The following is an 18,989-nucleotide window of genomic DNA, read 5'->3' as shown; positions in this document are numbered from 1 at the left end:
AAAAGTATATTCTGTTGATTTGGGGTGGAGAGTCCTGTAGATGTCTATTAGGTCTGCTTGGTGCAGAGCTGAGTTCAATTCCTGGGTATCCTTGTTAACTTTCTGTCTCGTTGATCTGTCTAATGTTGACAGTGGGGTGTTAAAGTCTCCCATTATTATTGTGTGGGAGTCTAAGTCTCTTTGTAGGTCACTCAGGACTTGCTTTATGAATCTGGGTGCTCCTCTATTGGGTGCATATATATTTAGGATAGTTAGCTCTTCTTGTTGAATTGATCCCTTTACCATTATGTAATGGCCTTCTTTGTCTCTTTTGATCTTTGTTGGTTTAAAGTCTGTTTTATCAGAGACTAGGATTGCAACCCCTGCCTTTTTTTGTTTTCCATTTGCTTGGTAGATCTTCCTCCATCCTTTTATTTTGAGCCTATGTGTGTCTCTGCATGTGAGATGGGTTTCCTGAATACAGCACACTGATGGGTCTGGACTCTTTATCCAATTTGCCAGTCTGTGTCTTTTAATTGGAGCATTTAGTCCATTTACATTTAAAGTTAATATTTTTATGTGTGAATTTGATCCTGTCATTATGATGTTAGCTGGTTATTTTGCTCGTTAGTTGATGCAGTTTCTTCCTAGTCTCGATGGTCTTTACATTTTGGCACGATTTTGCAGTGGCTGGTACTTGTTGTGCCTTTCCACGTTTAGTGCTTCCTTCAGGAGCTCTTTTAGGGCAGGCCTGGTGGTGACAAAATCTCTCAGCGTTTGCTTGTCTGTAAAGGATTTTATTTCTCCTTCACTTATGAAGCTTAGTTTGGCTGGATATGAAATTCTGGGTTGAAAATTCTTTTCTTTAAGAATGTTGAATATTGGCCCCCACTCTCTCCTGGCTTGTAGAGTTTCTGCTGAGAGATCAGCTGTTAGTCTGATGGGCTTCCCTTTGTGGGTAACCCGACCTTTCTCTCTGGCTGCCTTTAACATTTTTTCTTTGATTTCAACTTTGGTGAATCTGACAATTATGTGTCTTGGAGTTGCTCTTCTCGAGGAGTATCTTTGTGGTGTTCTCTGTATTTCCTGAATCTGAATGTTGGCCTGCCTCGCTAGATTGGGGACGTTCTCCCCAATATCCTGCAGAGTGTTTTCCAACTTGGTTCCATTCTCCCTGTCACTTTCAGGTCCACCAGTCAGATGCAGATTTGGTCTTTTCACATAGTCCCATATTTCTTGGAGGCTTTGTTCGTTTCTTTTTATTCTTTTTTCTCTAAACTTCCCTTCTTGCTTCATTTCATTCATTTCATCTTCCATCACTGATACCCTTTCTTCCAGTTGGTCGCATTGGCTCCTGAGGCTTTTGCATTCTTCACGGAGTTCTCGAGCCTTGGCTTTCAGCTCCATCAGCTCCTTTAAGCACTTCTCTGTATTGGTTATTCTAGTTATACATTCGTCTAAATTTTTTTCAAGGTTTTCAACTTCTTTGCCTTTGGTTTGAATTTCCTCCTGTAGCTCGGAGTAGTTTGATCATCTGAAGCCTTCTTCTCTCAACTCGTCAAAGTCATTCTCCGTCCAGCTTTGTTCCGTTGCTGGTGAGGAACTGCGTTCCTTTGGAGGAGGAGAGGCGCTCTGCTTTTTGGAGTTTCCAGTTTTTCTGCTCTGTTTTTTACCCATCTTTGTGGTTTTATCTACTTTTGGTCTTTGATGATTGGTATTGTACAGATGGGTTTTTGGTGTGGATGTCCTTTCTGTTTGTTAGTTTTCCTTCTAACAGACAGGACCCTCAGCTGCAGGTCTGTTGGAGTTTGCTAGAGGTCCACTCCAGACCCTGTTTGCCTGGGTATCAGCAGCGGTGTCTGCAGAACCACGGATTTTTGTGATCTGCGAATGCTGCTGTCTGATCGTTCCTCTGGAAGTTTTGTCTCAGAGGAGCACCCGGCCGTGTGAGGTGTCAGTCTGCCCCTACTGGGGGGTGCCTCCCAGTTAGGCTGCTCGGGGGTCAGGGGTCAGGGACCCACTTGAGGAGGCAGTCTGCCCGTTCTCAGATCTCCAGGTGCGTGCTGGGAGAACCACTGCTCTCCTCAAAGCTGTCAGACAGGGACATTTAAGTCTGCAGAGGTTACTGCTGTCTTTTTGTTTGTCTGTGCCCTGCCCCCAGAGGTGGAGCCTACAGAGGCAGGCAGGCCTCCTTGAGCTGTGGTGGGCTCCACCCAGTTCCAGCTTCCTGGCTGCTTTGTTTACCTAAGCGAGCCTGGGCAATGGCAGGCGCCCCTCCCCCAGCCTTGCTGCTGCCTTGCAGTTTGATCTCAGACTGCTGTGCTAGCAATCAGCGAGACTCTGTGGGCGTAGGACCCTCCAAGCCAGGTGCAGGATATAATCTCCTGGTGCGCCATTTCCTAAGCCCGTCGGAAAAGGGCAGTATTCGGGTGGGAGTGGCCCGATTTTCCAGGTGCCCTCTGTCACCCATTTCCTTAACTAGGAAAGGGACCTCCCTGACCCCTTGCGCTTCCCAAGTGAGGCAATGCCTCGCCCTGCTTCGGCTGACGCATGGTGCACTGTAGCCACTGTCCTGCACCCACTGTCTGGCACTCCCTAGTGAAATGAACCTGGTACCTCAGATGGAAATGCAGAAATCACCCGTCTTCTGCGTCGCTCACTGGGAGCTGTAGACCGGAGCTGTTCCTATTCGGCCATCTTGGCTCCTCCTACTTAACTATCTTTTTAAAGACTCTGTTTGGCCAGGCTCGGTGGCTCACGCCTGTAATCCCAGCACTTTGAGAGGATGAGGTGGGCAGATCATGAGGTCAGGAGTTCAAGAACAGCCTGGTCAGCATGGTGAAACTTCATCTCTACTAAAAATACAAAAACTAGCTGGGCATGGTGGCGCACGCCTGTAATCCCAGCTACTCAGGAGGGTGAGGCAGGAGAATTGCTTGAACCCAGGAGGCAAAGGTTGCAGTGAGCAAAGATCACACCACTGTACTCCAGCTTGGGCGACAGAGCGAGACTCCGTATCAAAAAACAAACAAACAAAAACAAAAAAACTCTTTTTTCCCAAATACAGTCACATTCTGAGATACTAGGAGGTTAGGACATTGGCAGATGAATTTGCTGGGGGTGGTGTCACAGTTCAGCCCACAACACTTATTTTTTATAGCACACAGTATGTAACATGGTGCCAGCCACATTTGTGTCCTTAATTAATTAAACAACCTGGGAAGAAACCAGGGAAAGGGATGCAAGTCAGGAAGTAGAGAAAACTAATCCCTAAAATCTGTTTCCCATACGATCTTGGGGAAATAGTGGAGAAAGCAAGAGAGGTTATTCTTCACCTCTAATGTTTTCCTTTCAATCACACATCCTCATACAAGAGGATTATTTCATTAGACTTGGATTTCCTCCTGCTTGCAAAATGATATCCCTGGGAAGGATGACATAATAAAAAGACAAAATGGAGCAGTGCAGATTCTGCTTTTGTTGCTCACAACAATGATACCTTTGTGGCCTGGCACATAGTACATGTTAGTGGTTGTTGGTTTTACTCGTATTGTTATTACCATGACCATGATTATTACGGATTCTAAGTTCTATGAAGACAATGATATTTATTTTTTCATTGCTGTACTCTCTGGCCTCACACAGTACTTAGCAAAAAGTAGAAGCTCAACATATTTGTTAAATAAATGGACATAACCTCTGAGGTTCTCTTTCCTCATCTCTAAGAAGAACTAATATTTATCAAGCAATTACTATATGTGAGGCCTTGTGCTGTTTTAGATGTATTATTTTATTTAATCCTCATAGCAATCGTGTGAGGTAAGTACTATTTTTATTCCCAGTTTTCAGATGAAGAAAGTGAGGCAAAGAGAGTTAAGTAACTGGTCAAGGTCACACAATTAACAAGCTGTGAGCTCTGACTTTGTTGTACTCAAATCTGAAGTACTAACCAATATATTATATTGCCTCCTTCATTTCTATAAAGAGGGTAAAAATTCCCACCTCACAGGCTTGTTGAGAGGAATTAATGGGAATTTGTAAAGTGTCTAATATGCAGTAGGAGCTCAATCAATATCAAACCCTCTGCTTCACTCTGCACAACTTATGTTACTGTGTAGACAAGTGCTGTGGGATCTGTCCTCTAGCTAAAAACTCTCCCCAAATCCTCTATTAACCCAAACACCTTGCAGCTGCTGCCCCATTTTTCTTGCTTCCCTTCACAGCAAAATTACTCTGTAATGAAGAGATGTCTGTACTTCCTTTCCTCATCTTCCGTTTGGTCTTGATCCCACAAAAATGAGACTTCTGCTTCTCCTCTCTTCTGAAACTGCTCTTAGCAAGATAACCAAATACACCCAACAAGTTCAATCCAACAGCTCTTTCCTATTTCATTTTTTTTAACCTCATAGCATCATTCAACAGAGCAAATCACTCCCTCTTTCTTAAAGCTTCTTCTCAAAACTCCCTGATTTTGTTTCACTTCCCTGGATGCTCCTTCTTTGTCCCCTTTGCTAGTTCTGTCACCTCCGTTCTAAGTCTAAATGTTGAAGTATCAAAGTATCCCAGGCCTCAACATTTTTTTTTTTTTTTTTTTTGAGACAGGTTCTTGCTCTGTCTCCTGGGCTGGAAGGTAGTGGTATGATCATGGCTCATTGCAGCCTTGACCTCTTCAGCTCAAGCTCTCCTCCTTCCTCAGCCTCCGGAGTAGCTGGGACTACAGGTAGGCACCACCACACCCAGCTAATTATTATTTATTTTTTTGTAGAGACAGCATCTCACTATGTTGCCCAGGCTGGTCTCCAGATGCTGGCTTCAAGCAGTCCTCCCCACTCAGCCTCCCAAAGTGCTGGGATTACAGGAATGAGCCACTGCACCTGACCTCAACTTCTTTATCTATATTCTCCGGCCAGGAAATCACATCCAGACCCGTGACTTAAATGGCATCTGTATGTGGATGGTTCCAAATGTCTGTCTCCAGCCCTCATTTCTCCCTGGGGCTTCAGATTCATGTATCCAGCTTCCCATATGACACTGCCACTTGCAATTGTAATGAGCATCTCAAACATCACATAAAATACGATTGATTCAGCATTCCCTTCCTTTTCCCAACCCGGACCTCCTACATTCTTCCCCACTCATGCAGTGGCTGCATCTTCCACACAGTTGCTCAGAACAAAAATCCAAGAGTCACCTGTATCTCCCTTATTCTACATTTGCTCCATCAATGAGTCCTGTTGAAGGGTTTACTGCCAAAACATATCTCAAATCTATCTATCTCAAATCTCCTCCTTGGTATTAAAATAAAATTCAGAGTTTTAGGTAGGTGTAGAGGGTTCCCCAAGGTCTATCCCCCTCCCTCTAGGGCCTCCACCATGGTTGAAATCCCCCTCATTCATGGTGCTTCAGGCACATCTTCTCTGTTCCTTGAACATGGCTGACCTATTTCTGTCTAAGGGCCTTTGCACTTGCTATTCTTTGTGCCTGAAATTCTTTTCCCCAGATCTTTACATGGCTGGCTCCTTTTTATCATTTAGGTCTCAACTAAAATGTCATCTCCTCAGAGAAGGCTTCCATAATCACATTGGTTAAAGTAGCTTTTTTTTTTCTTTTGAGATAGAGGCTCGCTCTGTTTCCCAGGCTGGAGTGTAATGACATGGTCTCAGCTCACTGCAACCTCTGCCTCCCAGGTTCAAGCTATTCTCCTGCCTCAGCCTCCTGAGTAGCTGGATTACAGGCATGTGCCACCATGCCCAGCTAATTTTTGTATTTTTAGTAGAGACGGGGTTTCACTATGCTGGCCAGGCTGGTCTCAAACTCCTGACCTTGTGCTCTGCCCACCTCAGCCCCCCAAAGGGCTGGGATTACAGGCGTGAGGCACCACTTCCGGCCTAAAGTGGCTTCTGACCCACAACTGTACATGTCTGTAGTAGTTAGTAAAGTGTTTGGCTGCAAATAAGAACAAACAACAAAGGCCTAAATGGATGGAGCTTTATTTGTCTCACACTGAAGAAGATGTCCAGGGTAGTTAGGTGAAGGCTCTGCAGGGCTCAATAGTGACAGCAGGGATGCAGGCTCCTTCTTGCTTCCTACTCTGCGGTAGTCATTAACATCATGACATTCTTCCATGTGATGATCATTCCATGATTGCAAGATAGCTGCTGTGCCTCTGGGCATTATATCTTTGTTTCAAACAAGGAGAAGGGAGAGTTTAAAGGATCAAAGTCTTTTCTTATGTGGCTCTGGCTCTGCATTTTATTGGGCAGGAAAGTGCTCCTCAGGGTATTTTGTTTGGAGCCTTGGATTTGTGTCAGGCTGCTACTCCCTTAGCAGTAAGGGAGGTTGGGGAAATAAGCATTTCACCTTTCTGGCATGTACTCTAGAAACTGCAAGGGACAAGGGGGATGTGAATGACATAGGCCAGCAAATCCCAGCCACCTTTTGTGTCAGATTGTTCTGCATAATTTTTTTCATAAAATTTATTTTTTATAATTTTTTCATAAAATTTAGCTTTTAATTTTTTTTTGAGACAGGATCTTGCTCTGTTGCCCAGGCTGGAGTGCATCCGCACCATCTTAGCTTTACCTCCTGGGCTCAAGGAATAACCTTCACCTTCACCTCCCGGGCTCATAACCTTCACCTCCCAGGCTCAAGCAATCCTCCCGTCTCAGCCTCCAGAGTAGCTGGGACTACAGGTGTGCACCACCATTCTTGGCTAATTTTTTCATTTTTGTTGTCGGGGGGTGGTCTCACTATGTTGCTAGGGCTTGTCTTGAACTCCCGGGCTCAAGTGGTCCTCCCATTTTGGTCTCCCAAGTGCTGGGATTACAAGCACGAGCCACCACATCAGGCCCAAAGTTATGATTATGTGAAATTATCTTACTATTTAACTGTTTTCTTACCTATGGAATGCTCTTATTTATGGTAAGCTACAGAAGAATAGAATACAGAAGAATCTCTTTTGTTTGAGGCTGTGACCAGAAGTCCCTGGCACATAGTAGGCATTCTATAACCATTTGTTGATTTTCAGATAAACAAGTGAACAAACAAAAGAGGAAATTTGCCTCCATGTTGTAAATAGATTTCTATAATACACAATACATCCACAAAGCACTAGATAATCAAAGTTCAATTATGAACATCCTATGCAAATTGCTGGCATGCCATGAGGATGCTGTTGAATGTGCTATCCTTTTGATCTAAGGAATAATAGTGGTCCTATTCACCACAGTTGCGTTGGTAAGAGTGATGATGGTATCTTCTGTGAGATCCACACTGTCTCTTCAAATTGTCTTTGTGACAGAGAGCTTGACTAGCAGAACGTTCATGGGTCAGAGAGAAGCACAGTGTCTTCCCACAGGATTTAGCCACTGGCCATGTCTGGATTCATGGTCGAATTCACTAGACTTCCTGGACACTTACAAGCTCTAGAATACGACATAAAATACCAATGACATATACACAGGCTTGGTCAGGTACATGCCAAATTTCTATGCCAACTCAAAGCTCTATTTATATGAAAGGATTTTGTAGTGGCTTTCAAGCTCAAGGTTGAACATGGTCACTGTTGGAATCTAGACAGCCTGGTAATGGTTAGTGGGCTGAGAGAGTAGACTCCTTTGCAGAGGGCACTGAATAGCCTCATGGGAGTGCCTCAGCCTAAGGAAGAGGTGGCCTACTAAGTTCAGCTAATCCGAATGTCTTGATGTCCAGCAGGGAGGAAGGAGAGAGTCTGAATACTGCTCCTTGTCCTCAGATGAGCTCTTCCTGTACTCATGTCTGGATCCAGAGGAAATAAGACATGTAAGTAAATATGGGAAGTATTTTCATTACAAAACCTCCAACTACAAAACACAGTGTCATACTGCTTTTGTGCCTGTGTGACAAGAGGTTATACAAGGCGAGAAGGAGGTATTCTTTCTCTTTCTTCATGGCTTACAGCCATGGCTGTGATGCATAGAGGGCTTCAGAGAACACAGAACCTCCTCAGCTTGTTGAGGTTTCCAGTGTGGTAGCCACATCTTCAGCACTTGTTCCTGAGCACACCGAAAACATCTCCAGGAATGCTCAGAAACAAGCAGGAGAGACCTGGAGAGGATGGAGGTCCTACAACAGTGGGTAGGAAGGAAAGCTTGAGATGTTGGTTTCATTATTTGTGATAGGAACCCATTTTAAACATTAGCTCCCATCCCCATCTCAGCCTAATGAAGCCCATAGAAAATGGGCTCATACATTTGTTGAACAAATATTTATTGCCAGGCACTGTACTAGATGCTGAAGGTAGAGCAAGGAACAAAATAGACAAAAGTCCTTACTTTCATAGAATTTACATTACACAGGGAGAGTCTTAGTCTATTTGGGCTGCTATAGCAAAATACCATAACCCGGATAACTCATAAACAATAGAAATTTATTTTTCCCTGTTCTGAGGCTGGGAAGTTCAAGGTCAAAGTGCTGGCAGATTCAGCGCCTGGTGAGGACCCTCCTTCCTGGTTCATCGACACTGTCTTTTCTGTATCCTCACATGGGAGAAGAGGCAAGCGTCTCTTAGGGGACTTTTTTATAATGGCACTAAATCAGTTTGTGAGGGCTCTACCTTCATGACCTGATCACCTCTTAAAGACCCCACCTCCTCATACCATTATACTTGGGGTTTAGGATTTTAACAAATGAATTTTGGGGAGACACAACATTCAGCCTACAGCAAGGAGAGATAGAAAATTAACAGACTTTGACGATAAAATTGCTGGAAGGACTAAGAATTGGATATAAAAAGAAAAATTCATTGAGAATATTTCATCAAGAGTCAAAAGAAAAGTTTGGGGAGAATTAATCATAGGAGGAAGATATCAACTATTCTGCATCTGCACTTAAATGACTGCAAGTCATAACCAGCCTTTCTGTGAGCTACATCAGACCTTCCAAGGCCAACCCTCTTTGTCCCCTCTTTGCACACCTAGAGCCTCATGGCCTTTGCCGCACATGTGGCCTGGCATTGTGATTTATGAGTGTGTTGTCTCTGTGGCGGAACTATGAGCTCTGCAGCACCTCGTGCAATGACAAGCCCATTGCAGGGGCTCCAGAAATATCTGGTGACCATCACTCTGGTGACAGAGTGAATGAATGGAGTCACGTTGCAACAGGTGAGGTTTAGGTCAGACGTAAATGCTTCTTGTCAGGCACATGAAATGCTAAAACAGCTGTGAGGGGGAGGTTGTGGTTCACCCCATGTCAGGCTTCAGCTCAGGGAGGATTAACCCCTTGGCTGCAGAAAGTTGCCAGTAGTGGGTCATTCTCAGCCACTGCACATACTGGAGGGTTGTGAGGTCAGTCCAGCTCACTGTCCACAGAGGACCTGTGCAAATACACAGGGACACAGGGTTTTAGAAGCCTAGCAATAGAGGGTGTCACGATGCATGGGACTCTGATGAATCTCAGGCCAAATCCTGAAAACCACTTACTACCTTGACCGGAAAAAAAAAAAGGTGTGAGTGATCAGTTTGTTAAGTTCTGCAAAATGCGTGGAATTTTCATGAATGACTCTCATTTTACCCAGGCTGTTCCCATCCTAAAAAGTAATATATGCCTTGCAGTCACCCCTTCAAGGCAGGTAAAACCCTGATGGGTATGCAGAGGCCATTTGGTATCTCTGGGTAATATGAATGCAAGGGAACGAGAATGAATGACACTGTTTATTTGGCAGCACTGAAAAAGAAGAGTTAAAAAAAAAAAAAGAAATGTTAACAGCTCTTGCAGAATTTGTCTAGCAGGCTTTCCAGTTTTTGCTGGAAAGCCTCATTGAAAAAAATAAAAAAGAAAGAAAGAGAGGACTAAATAATGAGAGCACACCTTAGCCATTTTTTGTCTACTTTGACCAAGAGCATAGTAGAAATGCATTGTGTATTATGATCCAGCCCACAGTAATGATCCATCACCTACCTATATGCCTGAACTAAGTATTTCATAAAACAATACTTCATGATGTGCAATGTACTCTAATATTTTCTAGTATATTCTTTTCTTATTTTTAGAAAACACTGGTCATTTCCTATTAAATTGAGTGGGCAGTGGCTGTCAATTTGCAATACACTGCCCCAGGTGACCTTAGAATGATTTAGTGATATGGTCAATTGGAATTGAAATTGCATTCTGTAATGTGGGTTGCTGGAACATCTCAGAGCTTCAGCCTGTGCAGAGAATGTTGATGTTCGTTTTTGTACCACTCCAGGCAGGTTTAGGAGCCTGTTAACCCAGCACGCCCAAGCTATCTTTGGTGAAAGGTCAAGAGTCTGCGTGAGCAGAGTCACCTCCTGCAAGCCCCTCAGCCTCAAAGGAGTCTTCCCTGTCTCCACCCACAAAACAGAAATCTGTCAAAATCTCATTGATTCAGACTCTGTGACAGAATGAAATTTATAATTTATTTAGGGGTTATTACAAATGCTTGTCTCAGAAATGCAAATTTAGTCAAGTAATCATTTTTGAATTCCTACACAGAAAATTTCAGAATCTTCCCTCTGTACTCTAAAGTGCTAACTGAGGTTCGGGCATTAAGAAAATGAAACTCCCCCCACCCCCACCACTACTCTTACCTCCCTCTGTCAGGCAGAAGCTGAATCCAAAGAATCTGTAGTGGCCATTTCCTTGGGTTATTTAGAGAGTGAACATGAAGTGTTTCAGGCTAGTGGCCTCAAACTAGCCAGAAGAAGCCCACTGCACCCCCATGTAAGAAGGGCAGGGCTAATATATAAAAAATTTCTTTTACCGGTAACATTAAGCTGAGAAAAAGGAATGTTTTGAGTGTTAGATATTAGTGTTAATGTTGTCAAGGCAGAGATGCCCTTAAGATCCACTAGTGAGGTCTGGATCTCTTTTGGTGAGAAGCTTAAACCCAAATGGAAGGATTCATCCTCACCTTTGCTCTGGGACCTGGGCAGGCGGGACCTCTTTTTGTTCACCAGTGTATACTTAGTCATGAGGGTCTGGCTTAGTCTGCGTACTTAAAAAGCAGATATGGGACAAATGACAGAGATATGTTGGAGTCAATCCCTTCCTGGGAGGTCTGTGCCTTGTAGCTTTCTCTTTATGTGGCATGAGGGCAGGTGACAGGAGCCAGAAGGTCTATACTGTCCTCTGACACTGTGATTCTCCCCCCAGATGGTGCCAGCTCCCCAGCGTTGGGCTTTGTGTGCACACTTGCCAGGCCACGTGGTGGTCAGGGGTGGCCAGGGCAAGGGGCAAATGTGTGCCCAACCTCTTTCTTTCCAGCCTCTGGTGTGGGCTCTGAGATGGAATCCCCTGGAATCCTCCAACTAGAGGTGCAGAGATTGAATAAAGAAAGACTCAGCCCTTTGATAGCACCAGGGCTCAACAAAGGCCCTCCTTGAGGAAGGAAGATGGGGTGCAGTAGCACCTGCATTATGATAATGCTGAGGCTTTGGCGAGATCTGCTCTTAGTCGTATGGTTATTTGGCTGATTTTTACTTCCAGTCTGGTATAATTATCTTTAGGCACCCATTCATCTACTGCCTTAAAGATAGAAAAACTCCCGGATTTTTTAAATAGCATTTCCACTCTTGAAGTTTTTTTGTTTTTGTTTTTTCCCCCTGAAATGCTGGCTGTGCTTTCAGGAAATTAGACCTTATTTAAAGCCCCAATATGACTAGTTATTTATGTTAGGGAAGACATGATGTTTGGAACATATGTAGGAGATTGGCTGAGATTTATATCTGTTTGTATCTATAAGATCAATGCCTGCTGCCTGGAGTATAGCTCCTACAGGGCCGGGCCATGCTTTCTATTTGTGAACTACATGAGCGTCAGCAATTGTGCACAATACAATACATGTGAACTACAGAATAGACTGACAGATCTTGTTTATGGGGTAGAGTCACTGTGAATCAGAAGAGGCTTCTTACTGCTAGGACTTATGTAATTACCAGGAATCTAAAGTGAAACAGTCATGCAGTGTTAAGAGTAAAACCAACTATATCTTCTCAATAAGAGATTATAGTAAATGGATGGCCCTATTTTCTGCAGATTTACAAGATCATTAACAGACATAAGGCCTATAAGAGGTCTAACCATATAGTCACTTTATAGAGGATTTCAGTGTCAAAACGGTTAATAAAGTGAAAATGAAATAATTTCCATGACTATAAATGCCTTTTTTTTTTTCTTGAAACAGAGTCTTGCTCTGTCTCCTAGGGTGGAGCGCAATGAATGGCACAGTCTGGGTTCACTGCAACTTCTGCCTCCTCGGTTGATGTGATTCTCCTGCCTCAGTCCCCGAGTAGCTGGGACTACAGGCACATGCCGCCATGCCCAGCTAATTTTTGTATTTTTAGTAGAGATGGTGTTTCACCATGTTGGCCAGGATGGTCTCGAACTCCTGACCTCAGGTGATCCACTCTCCTTGGCCTCCCAAAGTGCTGGGATTATAGGCGTGAGCACCGCACCCCCTCCTGGATTGCCTTTTTAAATAAAAAAATAAATATATATATATGTATATATTTTTTTCCTCTTGCAATCCCTCAAAAGACTTATGAGTATGTTTGTTTTTTAGTTTTTAAAAACTACATTTAACAGATGAGGAAACTAAAATAGGAAGAATTTAGAATTCAAGATTGTTACTTTCCATTTTTGAATAGTTTTCAAAACGTTTTCTCTTAGATGATCTCATTACATTGTCATAACAATCCTATAAGATGGTGTTATTAGGATTAGTTCTATTGAGGTAGAAAAAGATTAGGAGAAGCTGAAAGCATGAAGCGCCATACTGCCTTGCTTCTGTCCCCAGAGACATGTGCTAAAGCCAAGGCAAAGTCTTTGGCCCCTAAACCCGGGGGCATGCCCGGGAGCCAGGCTGGACTGCTTGCAGGGCTCCTCGTGACACAGCAGAGGCAGCAATGTGGTAAGTAGGCCCCAAGCTTTACTTGCCTGCCACCAAGCTTTACTTAATTCTCAGCCCTCTGTTTTTAAGCTCCGAATCCAAGGAGAGGCTGGTTCAAGAAAATATGAGATCAGCAAAGGAGAGGAAAAGGAGATTCTTTCTAAGCCTATAGCAGACCTGCCTTATTTTACTTCATCACAGCAGAATAGCTCCTAGGCTGGAGTAGCCCAGGACCCATCCTGAGTTACTAGCCATGAGGGATTTGCAATTCAAAGAGATTATAATTCTTTAGAGGGTGAGACCACACTGCTCACCAGTTGGCCCAGGAACAAGCCCTTGATTCATCCATGTCAGCCCTCATTCTCCTTAGGGAATAAAGGAGAGGGGATGAAGGAAGAATATAAGATAGACTTGAGCCTCTTATGGGCTAAAAATCATTCGTGTGTTATAACTGAAGATACCAAGGTTCAAAAGGTCAAGTGGCTTGTCCCAAGTCATGCAGCTGAGCACAGATAGGCTGCAAAATTGGTCCTCTCACTCCAAGCCCAATACAATAATGGCATCCATCTTAGCCTTCTGTTTGACCTACAGAATTTCATTGTCTGTTCTCCCACTCCCCATTTCCTGCTGAGTCTGGACACATGGAACAGATTGTACACACTGGGCCATTGCCACTAAAGAGCTGTGAAATAGAATGGAGGGAATATATGTGAGTATAAGTTCTTATGTGCAGAGGAATGAAAGGATCTGATATATGAAGAAAGATTTAAAGGAGCCAAGTAGGTGGAACTGAGTTACTTGATGACTTTGAGGGATATGACATCAGGCTGTAAACATGTGAAGGACAGAAATACCTGGAAAGATGAACTATTTAGTCTGAAATATGGGATATAATGAAAGAATGAGCAATAACTAATGGAGGTAATTCTCTTTTCCTTTTTTTTGAGATGGAGTCTCGCTCTGTCGCTCAGGCTGGAGTATAATGGTGTGATCTGGGCTCACTGCAGCCTCCACCTCCCAGGTTCAAGTGATTCTCCTGCCTCAGCCTCCCGAGTAGCTGGGATTACAGGCGTGAGCCACTACACATGGCCTCTTTTCCTTTCTCTTAGGGATGAGAGTAGTAACAGACTTCGGGTACCTGATACAATCTTAGAAGTTATTTTTTTTTCAAACAATTCTTTATTCTAGTGGGATTAAATAGAAGAACAAATGAAGCTTTCAATCCCAGCTAAATTTAACAGCCCATTTTAAATAAGCTTTGCACAAATGCTTCTTCTTTCAAATCTTCTCTGTCTACTGTCAACTCTTTAACTCCTGCCTGCAATGATTCTCACTGGGCATATTGCAGTGGTCGCCAGCCATCCCCTTGCTTTGGGATTTGCCAACCAATTTACCCTCCATGTGGCCAGGGAGTAACCTTTTTAAACCACTTACTAGAACAATGACTTAAAACCACACATCCTGGCCAGGCACAGTGGCTCACACCTGTAATTCCAGCACTTTGAGAGGCCTAGGCAGGCGGATCACTTGAGGGCAGGAGTTCGAGACCAGCCTGGCTAACATGGCAAAACACTGTCTGTATTAAAAATACAAAAGTTAGCTGGGCATGGTGATGTGCGCCTGTAATCCCAGCTACCTGAAATGCTGAGGCGCCAGAATTGCTTGAAGCTGGAAGGCAGAGGTTGCAGTGAGCTGAGATTGTGCCACTGCACTCCAGCCTGGATGTCAGAGTGAGACTCTGTCTCAAAAAACAAACAAACCCCCCCCACCCCCCCACATCCTACTATTGAAGACTTTACAGTGCAAGTAACAGAAAACCTGACTCACATTGCTTAAATAGAAAATTTACTTTCTGGGCACAGTGACTCATGCCTGTAATCCCAGCACTTTGGGAGGCTGAGACACACAGATCACTCGAGCTCAGGAGCTTGAGACCAGCCTGGGCAACAGGGTAGAACCCTGTCTCTAAAAAAAATCAAAAAATTAGCCTGGCAAAGTGGCATGTGCCTGTAGTTCCAGCTAGCTGGGAGACTGAGGTGGGAGGATCGCTTGTGCCTGGGAAGTGGAGGTTGCAGTAAGCCATGATCATGCCACTGTACTCCAGCCTGGACAACAAAGTGAGACCTTGTCTCAAAAAAAAAAAAAAAAAAAAGTGCTTTCCAGGTTCATGTAAAAGGAAGGTCCAAAAATGGGATAACTGGCTACAGGATGGTTCAATCCAGTGGCTTAATGATGTGACCAAAAACTAAGTTTCTTTGTGTCTCCCTGCCATGCCTCCTCAGGTGCTGGCTTCTTTCTGTACTGAGGCTGGCTGGTCCTGTACTTGCAAGGAGGCCACAGCTTGTGGACTACACACTTCCACACTTTCAAAGGGAGAGAGAAAAAGAGAGAGAGAGTTCTGTCCCAGAATGCTGGGTAAGAGTCCTAACATTCACTTGATTGGATAGGGCTGGGTCACAGGCCCAACCTCAAACCTATCTTGTGGCCAGGGGAATGGAAAGTGTTGATTGGCTTAAGCAAATCAGGAGCTACTCTGCACCTGGGTATAGGGTTAACTTCACCAGAAGTACCCAGGCTGATTAGGGATAGAAGATTACAGAACATTTATGAGGATATAGGAGGGATTGAAAGCTGGGTGGGCCACTAGAGACCCTCCACAATTGAGCTAGTGACCACCTGCCCAGTCGTAATTCCCATCATACCCACTCACTTAATTCCCACCATACACCCAGGGTGTAGGCATATACAACAGCCACATGTGACTGTTTTTCCCTGAAAATCCGCTTCTATGTCTTACTCAAGCTATTTTGTAATCTAGAATTTGCCACCCACCCCCCAGCATGTTGAATACCTACTTCACCTTGAAGGTATAGCTCAAAACCCATTTTTCCATGATGTGATGCTTTTTCAGATCCTTTATTAAATAAATACCTTCCTCCTGCATTTTCAAATTTATCTGCTTCTTCACACCACCAGCTGTGCAATCCTGGGCAACATATTTAACCCTCTCTGAGCATCAGTTTATTCTGAAAAGTATAGATAATACTAGTACATATTTCAAGAGTCGTTGTGAGGATTTAATAAATTAATACAGTAGTCCCCTCTAATCTGTGAGTGATATGTTCCAAAACCCCCAGTGGATGCCTGAAACCTTGGATAGTACTGAACCCTATATATATTGTACTATGTTGTTTTCATCTGATGAAGTGACTAACAGGCGGGTAGCATTTGGATAAGCTGGACAAAGGGATGACTCACATCCTGGATGCAATGGAGCAGGATAGCATGAGATTTCATCATGCTACTCAGAAGAGTTTGCAGTTTCAAACTTTCAATTGTTTATTTCTGAAATTTTTCAATTAATATTTTTAGAATACAGTTGACTGCTGGTAACTGAAATCATGGAAGGCAAAACCGCAGATAAGAGGGGAATACATATAAAGCCCTTAGAAGAGGGACTTGAGTCTAATAAGCATCAGTACATGTTTTTATTTTGCATTTTATATACCATTGAGCCTTGTGGTAAACTATATTCATGTTTATCTCTTCAGTAGGTTGTGTGTTGCTGGAGTACTGACTAACACATATTAACCAATATATCTTTCTTTGACTCATTTAGCAATTATTTAAATTGATACATAGCAGTTGTACATATTTTAAGGGTACATGTAATATTTTGATACATGCATACAATGTGTAATGTTGAAATCAGGGAAATTGGGATATCCATCATCTAAAACATTTATTATTTCTTTGTGTTGGAAACAGTCCAAATGTTCACTTCTAGCTATTTTGAAATACACAATAAATTATTGCTAACTATAGTTACCCTATTGTGCTATGGAACACTAGAACCTATTCTTTCAATCTAACTGTATGTTTTTACCCATAAACAACCTCTGTATCCCCCAACATCCCCTTTATCGTTCTACTCTCTACCTCTATGACATCAACATTTTTAGCTCCCACATATGAGTGAGAACATGTAATATTTGTCTTTCTATGCTTGGCTTACTTCACTTTTTATAATGTCCTCCATGCTCATTTGTGCTGCTGCAAATGATAGAAGTCCATTATTTTTTATGGCTGAATAGTATTTTATTGTGTATATATATATCGATGTGTATATATATATATACACATTTTCTTTATCCATTCATTCATTGATGGACACATAAGTTGGTTCCATATCTTAGCTACCGTGAATAGTGCTGCAGTAAACATGGGAGTGCAGATACCTCTTTGACTTGATCTCCTTTCTTTTATATAATATATATATGTATTTTATATATATTTTTCTTTTACATTATATACACACACACATTTACATATATATGTATCTCAGTGGGATTGCAGGATCATATGACAGGTGTATTTTCAGTTTTTTGAGGAACTTCCATACTGTTTTCCATTGTGGCTGCACTAATTTACACTCCCATCAACAGTGTATTAAAAAATAGACAAATGGGCTTATATCAAGCTAACAGGGTTCTGTGCAACAAAGAAACAATCAAAAGAGTAAAGAGACAGCCTAAAGAATGAAAGATTGCTGGCCAAGGTGGCTTATGTCTGTAATCCTGGTGCTTTGGGAGGCTGACGTGGGAGGATTGATTGAGGTTAGGAGTTCAAGACCAGTGTAGGCAACATAATGAGACCCCCATCTTTACAAAAATAAAAAGTTAGCCAGGCGTGATGGTGCATGACTGTGGTTTTAGCTACTTGGTAGTTTGAGGCTGCAGCGAACCATGATTGTACTACTGCACTCCAGCTTGGGTGACAGAGTGAGACCTGTCTCGAAAAAAAAAAAAAAAAGGGAGAAAATATTTGCAAACTGCCCAACAAGGGTTTAGTAACCTGAACATATAAGGAACTCAAACAAATCTGTAGCAAAAAACTAAATAATCTGATTTAAAAATGGGCAAATGATCTGAACCGACATTTATCATAAGAAGACATACAAATGGCCAACAGATATAAAAAAATGCTCATCACTAACCATCATGTAAATGCAAATCAAAACCAAAATGAGATATCATCTCACTCCAATTAAAATGAATATTATCAAAAAGACAAAAAATAAAAGACAAAATGAGCTAGGCGTTTGTGGCACATGCCTGTAATCCCAGCTACTTGGGAGGCTGAGGCAGGAGAATCGCTTGAACCTGGGAGGCAGAGGTTGCAGTGAGCCAAGATCACACCATTGTACTCTAGGCTGGGCAACAAGAGTGAAACTTCATCCAAAAAAAAAAGAGAGAGAGAGAAAGAATATGGAAGGATGATGCTATGACAAGCACAACAAGATTTAACAACAAAAAATAAAAAATGCCAAGAATTGCTTAAACTCGGGAGGCAAAGGTTGCAGTGAGACATGAAGGCACCACGGCACTCCAGCCTGGGCAACAGAGTGATACTGTGTCTCAAAATAAAAATAAAAAATGCTAGCAAGGATGTGGGGCAAAGGGAACGCTCATTAACAAATAGCTTTGAGTACCACTAAAACTATGTGTTAAATATTGGGTGTTTAACTATGTGTTAAATACTGGGGTACAGAGAACAGAATATGCTCACTGTCTGCCCTTTTTAAGGCCTGGCACATTCCAAGCACAGAGTAGGCGATCGCCAAATACTTGTAGAGTCTAACTGAAATCAGGACTGATGGAAATAACTGTATTTCCTACCAAGGTGGCCCCGGTGTATCCAAGTGAAGCCACACCATAAAGGTTGGTCCAAAACTGATGGGAATAACTTGGACTCAACTGAAGTTGCCGTCATTCGGGATTACTGCCAAGGCAGCAAGCAACCAGTGCAAAAGATGTCTCAGAGATAAGGATATGAATGAAGTGATATGACCACCATGAGGTCGTTCCAAAAGCCCACTCAGTAGAAGATCCTTTAGGTCAGAGGAGTTGAGAGTGGAGGTTTGTGTCTTTTAGGATGAACTGAGGCATGGAGTCACTCAAATTTTGCCCTATGACTAGATAAGGAAATCTTGTTGTGCTTGTCATAGCATCATCCTTCCATATTCTCTCTCTCTTTTATTTTTTAGATGAAGTTTCACTCTTGTTGCCCAGGCTAGAGTGCAATGGTGTGATCTTGACTCACTGTAACCTCTGTCTCCCAGGTT

At 42.9% G+C, this 18,989-nt stretch overlaps 1 protein-coding gene and 1 non-coding gene across 2 annotated transcripts in view; both read left to right on the top strand.

Moving 5' to 3' along the window:
* TPD52 (tumor protein D52) overlaps positions 1-8,757 on the top strand; it is a 381,723-nt gene extending 372,966 nt beyond the window's left edge. Inside the window, exons 8-9 of the transcript XR_010127244.1 lie at positions 4,582-4,699; positions 7,690-8,757. The gene's annotated coding sequence lies outside the window, so the exon portion shown is untranslated. The remainder of the gene's footprint in view (positions 1-4,581; positions 4,700-7,689) is intronic.
* Positions 8,758-9,711: 954 nt separating this feature from the next.
* Positions 9,712-9,774, top strand: LOC129043287 (U7 small nuclear RNA). Its single transcript, XR_008504380.1, has one exon. It is a non-coding gene; the product is annotated as a U7 small nuclear RNA (small nuclear RNA).
* Positions 9,775-18,989: the final 9,215 nt, after the last annotated feature.

This window comes from Pongo pygmaeus, chromosome 7 (genome assembly GCF_028885625.2).
Source record: "Pongo pygmaeus isolate AG05252 chromosome 7, NHGRI_mPonPyg2-v2.0_pri, whole genome shotgun sequence".
NCBI classification, from domain to species: domain Eukaryota; kingdom Metazoa; phylum Chordata; class Mammalia; order Primates; family Hominidae; genus Pongo; species Pongo pygmaeus.
Note: the sequence above shows the minus strand (reverse complement) of the source record. Positions and strands in the feature narration are given on the sequence as shown.